The 13881-nt window shown below is 39.7% G+C and overlaps 1 long non-coding RNA gene across 1 annotated transcript in view; it reads left to right on the top strand.

The window, feature by feature from the left end:
* Positions 1-7171, top strand: part of LOC118168745 — a 33792-nt gene extending 26621 nt beyond the window's left edge. The window contains exons 3-4 of the long non-coding RNA XR_004751769.1: positions 3186-3373; positions 6979-7171. This is a non-coding gene — a long non-coding RNA (uncharacterized LOC118168745). The remainder of the gene's footprint in view (positions 1-3185; positions 3374-6978) is intronic.
* The last annotated feature ends 6710 nt before the right edge of the window (positions 7172-13881 follow it).

Raw genomic sequence — 13881 nt, forward strand, 5'->3', positions numbered from 1 at the left:
CTTGACATACCCCTACAAATGAGCAGTAATTTTTGGAGACAATGCAAAGCCATTGATTCTGAAAAACATAAATTAAGGTACTTAAAACAAGGTCTCTCTTTGGGGCTGATTAGAAATCTGCCTCGCGGAAGGCTGACTATTGCCAATCCTTATGGGAATGAGGGACTTAAACATGTCACTGAAATATGTATTGCAAGTTCTTTCATGATAAAGTCTCAGATAAATAGGAAATACCTCAAACATGCATCTTGGGAAAGCCAAACAAATTTCGGATGGAAATGAATGGAAATTAATTCAGGGTGTAGACTTAAACCCAGCCTCTAGGGACACAGTAATTGTGCCTTTTAGAAAATGGTCTCCTGCTCTTTGCATTTTAACTATCTATAATTACTTTTGTGGTTTGTTGGTTGTTGAGGAGCTTTACAAGCTGGGAGTTGGCAGATTCAGTGTTACCTTTATTTACAGTGCTTTTGCCAAGTCATTAAGTCAGCAATAGAAGGCTTTATTCTGACAAAACTAATCCCTCAGTGTGGCCAGACACACATATCCCATTTAACTTTGTGCCACTATATAAAACTGTTTTAGCCAAAATTTAGGCTGGCAGGAGTTGTCATAACACCACCAAAATTAGTATAGATAAGCCTTTTTTTTTTCTTCAGTCCCTGTCATATTTTTTTTTTCCTTGCAATGAGCTGTGCAAAGAAGATTTCTACTGGGGCTTTCTGTAGACCTAGATGACTTCTGTTGCTTCAGTGAGGGTATTCTTATACTGCCAAAGGGACAGAGGAAAGACAGACACTCCTGTGGGAACGTGGAAGGTGCCAGGTAGCCCCAAGAGCTTTCAGAGGTTGTTGGATTTGCTTGATTCATAATCAGAGCTATATTGCCTGGTGCACATTGAGTTGTCTTTGCTTGGGTTCGCCAGTACTGTCTAGCTCTCCCAGTAGCTGCCTTTAAACGAGGATGAAGGGCTAGTGCATGATGCAGTTGTGCTACCAACGTCAAGGATTGTTGAATAACCATCGTGGGGAATAGTCCAGAGATGTGCTGTGTGGAGAGCTCAGGGGCACTGTGACTTTGTGTGGTTCAAATACTAATTGTTATTATTCTTTCTTAAAATATCAGGGCATGTTTCTGTTATCATTCTGCAGGTTTCACTGTCCTTGTACAACTTGGCCCTGACCTCATCAGAATAATATTTGAATAGGAAATGAGCAAATATCTAACATCTTTACACTGAAATTTTCCCAGTTTTATTAACCATGGATGTATTGAAAACTGACATTAGCAGGGACTCTGGCACCAGCAGTCTTAAAGTGGTTTCTGGGGAGGAAGGGGACAGGTGTGGAGTTGTTCTGTTAAACTTAACGTTATAAGATCAGGCAATTTATAAATTACCATGGCATACAAATTCTTATGACTTGACTATTTCACAGTGAAAGTTAACAACTGAAAAAAGTAATTTCACATTTAACTCTTCCAGAGCGAGTGGAATTCTGTGTGGAATATGTTTGACTTAGATTGTCATGACTGTTGTTAATCTTCAGTCATTTGTTCAGTCCAGAAGTAAGGGTCAGCTTTAATCCAGAGCTGGCACACAGGGAAGGCTAAATGCTGTGAGAGAAGGGGTGAAACTCTAACAGCATGCTTTCATCAGGTGGCAGGGAAGCTGATTTCCCTGTTTAAAAAGAGAGGACAAGGATAAATGATCACAGCATTAACTGATTTGTAAGCTGGTTTTTACTAAAGAAACAAATTCATTTGATATCTAAGATGTGATACAAAATGTAATCTGCTCCAATCTTATTTTTGCTCATACAGAGTTTTTTTAGAATTAGGTTTAACAGGTAACAGCCCATAAAGCACTGGAGATAGATGAAGATTCCTGATAGAAAATATTCAGTAAATTTGGTGATTTCTAAGTTATAGATTAATTAAAGCCTTCAAGACTTGAAAGAATCTTTAAAATCTAAAACTGACTTTCTTCATGCAAGAATAGTGTGGTGTTTTGAGAAATATTTTTGTCATTATTATGTGAAATGGGATGCAAGCTGTTTCCTAACAGACGGCAGGAAAACAATGGTAATTAGAATGTTAAAAGGTCAGAGTTTGTGTTTGTTTCTTTTTTTTTTTTTTTTTTAACTTTGGAGATATTTTTTAATTCTGGATAAACTGCTCCAATTTCTCACTTGCAAGATTTGCTGCTCTTATTTCCATAAATTATTTAACTGAATAAGATAATGTTTGTTTGAAGCAAAGGAAAAAAAAAACAATGATCTTATTTGATCTTATTTAGGGGCAATGAGAAACTTACCTGCAATTTCTTTTGCACACACATGCCATTGCTTCTGCAAGATTTGTATAAGTTACTGTCATGAATTGCAAGAGTATGTTACCAGTATCATCAGGGATCCATTTCCTGACATTTAGATTTTCTGTTGGAAAATAGGAACTATTTTGAATGGTAAATCACGGAATCACAGAATGGTTTGGGTTGAAAGGGCCCTTAAAGGTCATCCAATTCTAACCCCCCTGCCATGGGCAGGGACACCTACCACTAGACCAGGTTGCCCAAAGCCCCATCCGGCCTGGCCTTGAACACCTGGAAAGTGTTCTTACACAAATGGGAAGTCTTTTCTTTATTCCTATTAATGACAGTGCAAAAAGAGTAACTAAGGTGACAAAACAACCTGCAATATTAGCAGAAAAAAGACAAGACTAACCTTGCCTGAGATGGGAAATGGGAATAAATGGATAGGATAAACTGAGTTTGCAAGGAGAGATCCAGGCCAGGATGGTTAGGGCTGGGGATGGAATCAGGGCGTGGTCTCAAAATCTACACGTGAGAACAGAAACCAGGGACAAACCAAAGGTCTGGAGCTGAGCGTGGAGCAGAATTCAACCATTGATCTGCTGTAAAGTAATTACAGAAGGCTGCTGTCATATGCAGCAACCATACCTGGTGTCACCATGGCCCAGCTGCTCATCCAGCATGTGCTGGCAGGACCCTGCTGGATGAAACTCAGAGCCAAACAGGTCAGTCCTGGTCAGCTGAGTGGGAGAAAGTGGGTACATGAACGAGAAGATAAGCTATGCTTGTTGGGATGTAGAAACTTCTGAAAAGTGGCTGGTGTATTTACGTATGCTTCTAGGTAAAAATAACAAATTTATATTTCTGACTTTAGCTGTTTTTTGTTCTGTTTCAGGGACAGAATGAGGGCGGCAGACTATGAAGTGATTAGAGACATGGCTTCCCAGGAACCCTCAAATGGACCAATGTGCAGAAAAAACAGAAGCCCAAGGGGGTCACTGGAGGATAAGAATGAACCAACTGCGTGGTGAAAACATTGATAGGATTTGAAATTCACCTTCAGTGAGTAGATGTTCTTTTATTATTGCTGTTGTGTTATTATATAAACCAAACACTCCCTGTACTGATTTTAGATCAGCAGAAAGGTTTCTGCGTTGCAGCTACCATTAGCCTGGCTAAAATTTCTGTGGAAAACAAGTGCTTAAGAACATATTTAATTTGACTGGTATTTAAATAACCACAATTTAATCTATGACTCAGGGATCTTAGACTGTAGGATGGATTACTTCTGTGAATATTTGATCTACATTTCTCAGTGAAATAAAGCTTTGTTCATGCAGCTATGAAGCATTATTAGGTTGTAATCACACAGAGCAGTCTTCGTTATAGAGCACTATTAATTACAAATGCTGTGCAATTTGCAGGCCATCTATTCTGACTGTAATTATGATGTCACTTGCACACCTGTGTCGAGAGCATTTTCCTCTCTAACTAGGACTCATTCTTTTGACTCAGCAAGGAGCTTCTTTTGATGGTGGAAATAGCTCATTTGTTGTCTCCATGGCTATAGAATAAGACAGAAGGGAGTGAAAACCTGGGAAACAGCCAGCAATTGAAGCAGGCAGTAAGCCCAAACTGACTGTGTGCCTATGCAACAGAGGGAGCATGTCTTGAATGTAATATGGTTAAAAAAATAGGCTTAAAGTAGGCCTGTTTGCTGGTGTGCTTTTTGCACAGTGCAGTACATGTTAATTAGAGCTTTAGCACAGCTTCTCAGCAAACATAATTTTCCCTCAAAGAGAGAGAAACAAGGAGAAGGAGAATTTTGATGCTGGAAATAAGGTACTATGAATAACAATCAGCAACAATGGATTTAGTTTAAGCTGGACTGGAAATTGTTGCAGCTTTTTATTATTATTATTTTTTTTAATAAAGGAAACCTATGTGTCAGCTTCTAGTAGTGACAGAGATGCTGAGAATTGGCATGTGAGGATAATGTGATAATATAGAGACACCAGGGAGTGTGTGTACACAAAAATGCATCTCAGTCAGGCAGAAAGCCATGCTGTGATTTCAGTAGAAAGCTATGAGAGGAAATCAATAACTTTCAGAAGGCCCCACAGTAAAGCAATAACATTATCTGCCCTTTCTTCATTCTGCTTCTCCCTTCCCCCTTTCCTCTCTTCATAAAGATACAGAGCTGCATGATCTCATATTTGAGTTTTGTTAACTCTGTGCCTCTGAGTACCTCAAGCAGTGAGGCAATTCAGGGAATACAAAGTGTCTCCAAACCAGACTGTAGGGATGGAGGAATAGGGAAGTCACACAGGCTATTGGATTTATTGACAGGCTCTGATTGCCTTGGAGGCAGTCTGTGTAGCCTGCAGTCTCCTGCACAGTGCCTCGATCACAACTGTGTTCTGGTCTTTAGAAAAACTCTTCTCAGTGCATCTTAGTGCAGCCTTCACTCAGCTGTGCACTTTCTGATGTGGAGATCTACAGCAAGTCCATTTTACCATGTAGGCTTCCATGCAGGGCAGGGTGATCTTGGCAGGGAGATCTAGCTACATACTCCCAGGTTATGGACAGGCACTGACTTTGCAGAGCTTTACAGACTTAGTCTTCCAGATGTGTCTATCCGTGTGCTTGGCTGCATAAGCATTTTGGAATTGGGATCTCTTCTATATTTTTGTGTGGTAGTTCAACACCAGTAGGCAGCTGTACCACTCTCTCGCTTCCCCTCTTCAGAAAGACAGAGGAAGAAAATATGATGGAAAAAAAGCCTTCTGCACTAACCTTGGTGTTTGTGGGGTTGCTTCTCTCACATGTCTCACCCCTCTCTCCCAGCTTCTGTAGCACAGCAGATTTCCCCTTTCTTCAGTGTGCTCTCCCAGAGGCCCAACCAGCATCGCTCAAGGCTCAGCTCTGGCCAGCAGCAGGTCCCTTTGGAGCCAGCTGGAGCTGGCTCTGATCTGACATGGGGCAGCTGCTGGGCTCTGCTCACAGAGGCCACCCCTGCAGCCCCCCTGCTATCAAATCCTTGCCATGTAAACCTTGTACATATTGTAGAAAGGTAATGTCAGCAATCCAGTGACATTAAGTAATAATTCACGTGGCTTCTTTTGCTAACTATTGGCACTGAGAAACTTATGCTTTTCTAGCACAGAATTAGACTGACGCAGCAGTTAGGAGAAAGGTGTTTTTTTTTTTTTTTTTTTTTTTTTTTTTTTTTTTTTTTTTCTGACACTTGTGATTGCTTTTCCTCTTACCCAAGAGCTCAGTTCAATCTCTATGGAAAGTTAAGAAAAACAGCCATACGCTTGGCTCATTACAAGGAGATGATTCTCATTTGATATTTTTCCATGAAGTTTTTGTTTTGTCAGAGCTCTATATGCCAGAGCAGGAAAGATTATTAAAAAAAAAAAAACAACAACAACAAAAAGAAAAAAAAACAGTGGAAAAACAAAACTCAGAGGAAGGAGCATTTAGCAGCATTCAGCATTTAGGAAAATCTTCTATAGACAAATACAATTTAATGACCATTTTTTCTAGGCTGTGAACTTAAAGTTCAGGCAGGCATTGGTTAGCTGGAAAACATAAGGAAAAGACTATCTGAGTTTCGTCCTCAGCTGCAATTGAGGTGCATAATATACATGAAGTACATAGAAGAAAGAGCATACTAGCAATCAAATCATTGAATTTTCTGGGGTGCTGGGCTCACTGGTACCTTAATTGCCTGCTAGTTGCAGTTACATCATACAGTGGGTCACTCTACCAGCTAGAGAATTACTTCAAGTACAGAAGTACCTTGACTGCAGCAAAGGCACTTGAGCTTTACAGTACCTATAGAGTGCTGGGCCTGAGTGACTGGAAATTAGTAATCAACACCACTTTCTGGTTTGTTTGTACTCTAACCAGACAGCTATTCCAGCCTCCCAAGTGCACTGAAGTGCTACCGCATCCTAGGTGGAAGACTGGAGCCTTTAGTACTAACTGATGGCTTCCTTCTTTAACATCTAGACTTGTCATAACTTGCTGCTCTGGAGCTCCTGTAACATGAGGAAAATTACAATTTGGGAATCATTGTAGCAGGCAACATTGCACCCGAAGGATAACACGGTCCTCTTGAAGATCTCTCCTTTGTTCAGGCTTAAAGTCAGCCTGTTTGCTTGTAATAAGCACTATCTATATATGTGATAAAAGATGGGCTCTGTTCTCAACATTTTGCAGGTTGTATGAAAGAAGATTAACAAAGGGGTAGGAGAAGAGCAATAGGACTGGGAAGAAAAAGTTTTGCTGGATTTTATAAACAAAAGCGATTTCTGGTTACAAAATGGGAAGAAAACTTGTTCTGAATCTCTGAAATGAAAACTCTTCTTTTACTAATTCCTATTGTGGACTGGGTCATTTTAAATATTTTGTTCAGACAGCTAAAAGACTGCAGATTTTTCTTCTTTTAACATACTTAAATAGTACATTCATCTATATTTCAAGGCAAGTAATTTCAAAGCAAGGAATGTCAAGCTGAACTCTGACACTGGTGGTTTAAAAAAACAAGCATTAGCAGTCAGTGGCAGTTCTGAAATACTTAATATATTTTTTGAAATATATCAAAGTGGATTATGCCCTTGAGGAAAAATTGTTTTTGACAATTTGTTTTTTGCCAGCTCACCAGAAATCTCTCAAGCAGATACAATCCAATTTAAAGCAAGAAAGCCTGAGACACAAAAATCAGGGGCATCAGTGAAAACTTCCCAGAACACAGCTAACCGGAGTTGGTAGGAATTGCAAAGTCCTGTACTAACTGCCTTGCCAAAGTCCCAGCTAAGTCCACAGAGCACTTAAAGGACACCATACGTCATTAGGTGGGCACAACACTTCATTAATACTTAAAAGGAAGGTGTGTCTCTTCATAAACTGTAGGTTGAAACCAAAAGGTTGTTAATTATATAACGTCAGAAACCATGAAACCATCTGTGTGTAATAAGGTTATGTGCAATCTGTCTGGAAACCAGTGTTGTCTAAGATGCCAATGCCCTTTCTTTGCAATAGTTACTTTAACAGAAGGATCAGTTAAAATTCACCTGTCTGTATTTTTTGATGCTATATCATGAATATGGATGCAGAGCCACAACACTGCCATCCTTGCTGATTGTTGATGTTGGAAAATAAAAGTCAAGATGTGCACAGGTGTTTCCAGCATCTTCCCTTGAAATACTGCCCAGTTTGACTTAACATCAAGAACAGGCCTATGTTTCTGCCCTATCATTGCACCAAGTCAGTCATGTAGCAGTCAGAAAAAGTCATGCATGCTATCACTTGTCTTATGGCAGACATGGAGGTTTCTTAGGAGGTGAAATCTTCAGTCCACTTATGCCAGGTTCATTGCTTGCATAACTTAATTGCCAAGCTGCACTGTCTTTGCTAATTTGATATTCTGTTTCTTAGAAGAGATAGATTTCCTGTCAAAGTCAGTATTATATATTCAACACAAGTCTCCTTTCTTCTGGACGATTCACAAATTCTTCTGTACAAAACAGTCTTTTCATGGATGCTGTCATTTTATGCCATAACTGGCATGATTTGAATGAAATGCGTTTTAGAATTATAAAATAATAATAATAATAATTAGTGGTTATTCCATGCTTTATCACCCTGAGGAAGAAGAAAATCCTATCCAGAAACATGCAACCAAAATAGGTTTATGATATTTGCCAGTATGCCTACAAAGTTTTGATTGTACTTAGAATCACTCTGATCTCAGATGTACAAATGTGCTGTTAAATATGGAGGGCTTTTAGCCATAGCAAAGTGATACAAGTCCTATAACTGAGTTTATACTGAAATGTTCCACTTGACACTGAATTTGCATTATCACGGTGAAAAATGTTACTTAGAAATCTACAAGGCAAAGGCAAATCATTTAACTGTAAGCAATTTACCAAAGGTCATTTCAGTGTCTGACTGCAGGAAATTTCAGCCACTTACTCACAAACTAGAGTAGACCTCTTAAAGCTTATAAATACAGTGAGGTAGGGCAGACCTCTCTCCCTCAGAGTTCAGCGATGCAGTTTTTAATCTGTGCTTGGCAAAAGTTGTTTTCCTTTCTTTTTAAATTGCAATATAATCTACTTGTAATGAGCTTTGTTTTAAGACAAGCAGTCAAAAATAATAATCAGAGTAGTTTACATTAGGAAAATGCTGTATAGTTGAAAAGACCTGTGGAGCTGGTATTTTCAAAGAAATTTATTTTTTCAAACACTTTTTTTGATGATAACTATGCTATGACATTCTCGTTTCTGTGATTTCCTTTTTTTTGTTCTGAAATATTTGAGTTTGATTTATCATATTGTACCCCAGAATGAACATTTGGATGGTAGACGTTCATATGCAGTAGGTTTTTAATTATGAAGGGGAGGAATAAGATGAGTTAAGCACTTACAGAAGTTTATGTTGATACTTCTGGCTAAAGGAATTCCTATCCTCAGACGTTTTTGAGACGTTGAAGACAAATTTTAAAATCCCAGAATTTCTTCCCAATTCAACCAGTATGAAATAAAAAGTTTTTATCACAGACACCTGGTACAGCATGAAAAGATTGGAAAGACTTCCTGGTTTAGTAGTATAGAGAGTATTTGTTTTAGTTGAATCCTTTCCTGTCCACACTGTGTTCAGCTTGGCATGCAGTAGCAGAGGGCAGATTTACTCAAATCAGCCAAGACTGTTGGGGGTTGTAGCCTCATCTGTTTATATTTTCTAGCAGGCTGCATGGGATGCAATGGAGGAAATGATAACAAAGTCCAGCCCATCTTCCCTTATCACCATGGCAGCTTCATCAGGTCTGAATAGAATAACCCCACGTGGATGAAGCACTTTTTAGTGGTTGCTCCTTTTTTCTAGGACTTTGAGATCCCCTGAGCCAATATAAAGAAAAGTGGGAATATGAATGGCAAATCCAATTGTGATTCAGTGAAGCAAAAATTGCAAACATTTCCTCTCTGTTCCACTAGACTTTCTGAGAACTGTCTTGGGACTTATATATATATATATTTATGTATATAAAAATATTTTCTGTAGCAGTAGCATATTCTGTCTTTAATCAAGATGAGGTTATACACATTACACTCTTTGCATACAAAATGAGAAATTCCTGTGTCCTTCTAGTCTCATTGCTTATGTATTGCTTTTCTGTATCATGGCGTCAGTCACTCCACTTTTGTGTTCTAGTCCCTATTTCCTTCCATATCTCCCTAAACAAAGTTCATCTTATTTATAAATTTGGTTGTTACCCATGCTGCCATAGAACCGTGCTTAAGCATCTAGAACTGTTCACTGATAGTATTAAGGACTTGGGTGTGAGCCCTTTTGAAGTCTCAGGGAGTGCTTTTAGTTAAGGAGAAACGTGTGGGCAGATCCACCTAGAAACCCTTACCGGCTTCTGCTGTGTTGTGCTTTGGTGGCTGGATTGCAGTAGTGTCTGATGTGAAAGGGCCCAAGCACCATTAAAAACATCGACCCACTAGTGTGTGCTGAGGGACTGGCGTGTATGAGACAGTGTCACCGCTCAGAGGGCATCCCATCCAGCACCCTCACCAAATACCCCATACTTACCAAGGCTGTTCCCTTTGGCCAACCCATGGTTTCTTTCTCTCTCTCTCTCTCTCTCTCTTTTTTTTTTTTTTTTTTTTTTTTTTTTTTTTTTTTTTTCCCTGAAACAAGAGGTGCTTTCCCAAGCAGTTCTGCCAGAAAATTGGGGTCTTTCCAGTTTGGTAACAGCTGTCAGCAGGCAAGCGGCTGAGTGATGAGAGCACTAGATGAAATAAATACCCTCTCATGGTAGCTGAGGCTGGAGGAGGCTAGTTGCTGGTAAACCTGCTGCACCATAACGTGTGTACATCAGGGTAGGAGCCACCTGAGTATTTAAAAAACATCTGCAAATAAAATAATGGTATGAAACAAAAGCATGCCTGGATCAGAGTTTTCACACATTTTGACTACTTCTGTGTAGAAGATGACCAGGGCTAGTGCAAATGTGAGTCAGTTGTAGGTGGAACTGAGGGTCAGAACCACAGATGCTTTGCTGTGATTTTGCAAAAAGGTATTTATGCTTTTGCACTGCAGGTGGCTGCTTTGTTAGGCCTGCACTTCGATGTGCAATCAACCTACTCAAATAAAATATTAAAATGAGTAGTTAATAAGTCATTTGAGTGTTGACTTAGCAGAATCTTTTAACTTGTAGGCTTTAACGACCTGTCATACTTGGTGCTCCTGGGTCTGGCACCTTGATAACAAGTAATCCTGGAAGACAGGTGTGTGATTCCAGGGACCTTGGAGCACTTAACTTTCTGCTGGTGTGTTATAAATATAGCAATTGCCAGTACTAAATAGCTCTAATGTGACATGCAGCAGAAACAAGTTCACCCTAACACACACAACTCCAGCTCATTGACATCAGGAGATCTGCGTGAGTGTAGCTGTAGGGCAGGCTACAGATGGAGGCAAAGTGTGGGTTTGCCCAGGGCTGGGGGCTGCCTTCTCTGTCCAAGCTGGAGCACAGAGGATAGGTGTGCGAGCAGTGTGCAGGGGTGAGTGGCTCTCTCCCGCAGAACCAGTTCCTCCTCCCTTGAACACACCTGGCAAAGGCAGAGTCAGCTTCTACCCTGTCATGCAGGGGGAGAGGGAGCCTGTGTGAGTGTTGGGGTAGGGAGAGGGAATGTGGTATCTGGAGTTGACCAGGAGAGGTTAGAGGGGTCTGGAGGAGAAGCTGGGCTGTGGGAAACCAAAAAGATTTCCTTTGTTCTGCTTGCACCTATAGACCTTTTGGAGTATCCCTCTGAGAGAGTTTACACAGTTGCAGTCTGGTTTAGCCTATCAGAGAGTAGCAAGGTGTCTTTCATCATGTACACAATCCAGAGAGAAAACTTGGGGAAACTAAAGAGCTTTTATACTTAGAGAATAGATCTGTCTAGACCACAGAATGAAGATACGAAGGCAACACATGCGGGACTCCTGGGCTAGAGTCAGTCTAGCCAGGGTAGGCAGTGGTTATGATGAAAGACACATCGGCATGAGTTGTGATGCATGCTAGCAACTGGAACACGAGCCTTCTAGATACCTGCCCCCAGCATAAATCTGAATCCAAGTAATGCCAGTGCCTTTTTCTTTATGGCATAGATGTATGAGGCAGTGTACCAAAAAGGTTGCCTCCAGTTTCTATCAATTTATCTAGAAAAAAAATACAGCTGGACCGCTGCCTGGATGTATCATAAGATAAAACAATCTGCTATCTGGAAGTTGGATGCCAAAGAAACTGAACATAAAGGATACATTTTAATTAACTTCTACAGTAATTTATGGAGTAAAGTGATTTGTTGATCACTACTTCCAGTCTTTAAATAAGAATTTGTTTTCTAAGAGAGGTTCTTTTAATTTAGCTGCATTTTATTGCTTACAGTATAGAAATTGCTGGGACAACACTCCATGCACTCTTATGCAGACCCCATTAAATGATTGCCAGAGTTAGTCCTGCCCTTAACTTTATTTATGGGTATCTCTGTGTGTCCTGTGTGCCTTTGCATTTCCTGCTTTTGCCTGGAATAAGAAGTGTTAACACCTCTTGCTTGTGTATTTCTGACCAAAATTAAAAGTTAAGGAATGGCACATGTAATGAGGTATTTCATTTTCAGTCTTTTTGCTCACTTTCCGTTGCAGCAAGGCATCTCCTAGTTCAGACATGGAGTTGAGCTTCTCAGCTAAAACTAGAACCTCTTGATCCTTCTGCATCAGGAGTGAGAACTGTGGTAGGAGCAGTTTTTCTCTCTTTGACCTCTTTGATTCCCCAACCCTGAATTAAATTTCCAAAAACCTCTTCGTAATGCAACTAGGGTGGGGGAAGTGTATGCTTAGACAAACAGCTGGCCTTTGATTCATAATGTCATCTAGGCTGTCACCAAAGCAGTCTCTGGTGTTCATGTGGTTAAACTAATTGAGAAGATTTCCCCAGTGTTTTTCTTCTGCTTCCTGCAGAATGACAGGGTAGGGTAAGTGGCTAATACAGATGACAGATTAATAGGTTATTGAACAGGGGTTGCTGTTGCTCAGACCATTTATTTCATATGCACTGATCCAATTATGTTATCACTGTAAGCTTTCTTATTGATTAGTTCAGGAGTAATTTCCCAACAGATTATAGGAGCCAGGATGTAACGGATATTTGACATTAAAAAAAAAAAAAAAAAAGTTACTCATGGAAAGTATCTGTTATACCTGTGCTTTATTCTAGATATTATATTTATTATATGTTATGCAAGTCTGTCGGTCAGCTTGTAATAAATACAACAAATGTTTTTCCACTTCTGTCACTCTTAGCTGTGTAAGTTTGCTTAAAATCAAATCAAAGTTTGTCTCCACATGAAGTAAACAAAGTTGACTTGTTTGGGCAGAGCTTGTTTTTGCTGAGCAAAGAGGAAAAAGTAAGGTTTCTTCCATTTATTCTTATCAGAAATAAGAACTGAAATAATTTTTGTACTATTCTGTGAAAAAAATCTGGATTTGGATGAATTTGAGGGTAAGAAAAAGAAGCCTGCTGTGTATTAGTTAGCTTATGGAAGCTGATGGTGCTATTACATATGCATTTTGATAATAGGTAGGTTTGATTTTTGAGTTGCATGGGTTGCCTTTTCCTGAACTTTATTTTGAATTTCTGGGTTGAGTGAGCCTGCAGAGGTTTTAAAATCTGTCTGGAAGCTTTTCTGAATGGTTTTCTTCTCAGCTGCAAAAATTGTGCAACATGATTACAAAGTCTTACTGGCAATTCATTTGGGTCAGTACAGCATGCTTTCCTTCTTCTTCTAAAGATTGTTTTTCAGTGGAAAAGCACTTCCTAACTGTGAAATTCCAAGGCAGCTAGTACACAATTCAGTGATGCACAGCTCATGTGAGTTAGGTTAGCTATCAGAGGCCTCCAATTTTAGCCTTCTTCCACCAGTCCCTCTCAGTATCGCCAGGGGGCTTGTTCAAGCTGTTTGGCATCTGTTTTGAAGTAGACGGGCTGCTTTCTACATGTTATGCCATCCTGATGTTGTTACTAGAGGCATAGTTATACCTCTGTACAATCACTCAAGGTAAAGGTCCGTATTTATGGTTTATGTTTCCTAAAATGAAGATGCTGAAGTATACTTTGCTTGAGTTTGCACAGTGTATGTAAAAGACTAGTATTTGCAGAAGAAATCATCAACTTAAACATATTTTTATATTGTGGCATTCTAGTGACTTGAATATTAATAACAAGCAACTCATAAATGCAATAATGAGCTTCCTAGCTGTTGGCCTGTGAACTTACAGTATCTGAGAAGCAAGATGTATTAATTTGGACCTGTCAGGGGTTGTAAAGGTTGTGCAGGCCAAATGCTGCCTTCATCAATTTTTGTGAGCAACATGCTTGCAGAAGATCTGTTTGCCAGGGTTGTAATTGAGATCAGAGCTTGGCCTTGCAGTAAAGAGTTACTTAACAACGCTGCTAGCTCCTACAGCATGACACAAACTCATTTCATTGCTGTGTTGACTTTGCA

Source organism: Oxyura jamaicensis, chromosome 6, assembly GCF_011077185.1.
Source record: "Oxyura jamaicensis isolate SHBP4307 breed ruddy duck chromosome 6, BPBGC_Ojam_1.0, whole genome shotgun sequence".
NCBI lineage: Eukaryota > Metazoa > Chordata > Aves > Anseriformes > Anatidae > Oxyura > Oxyura jamaicensis.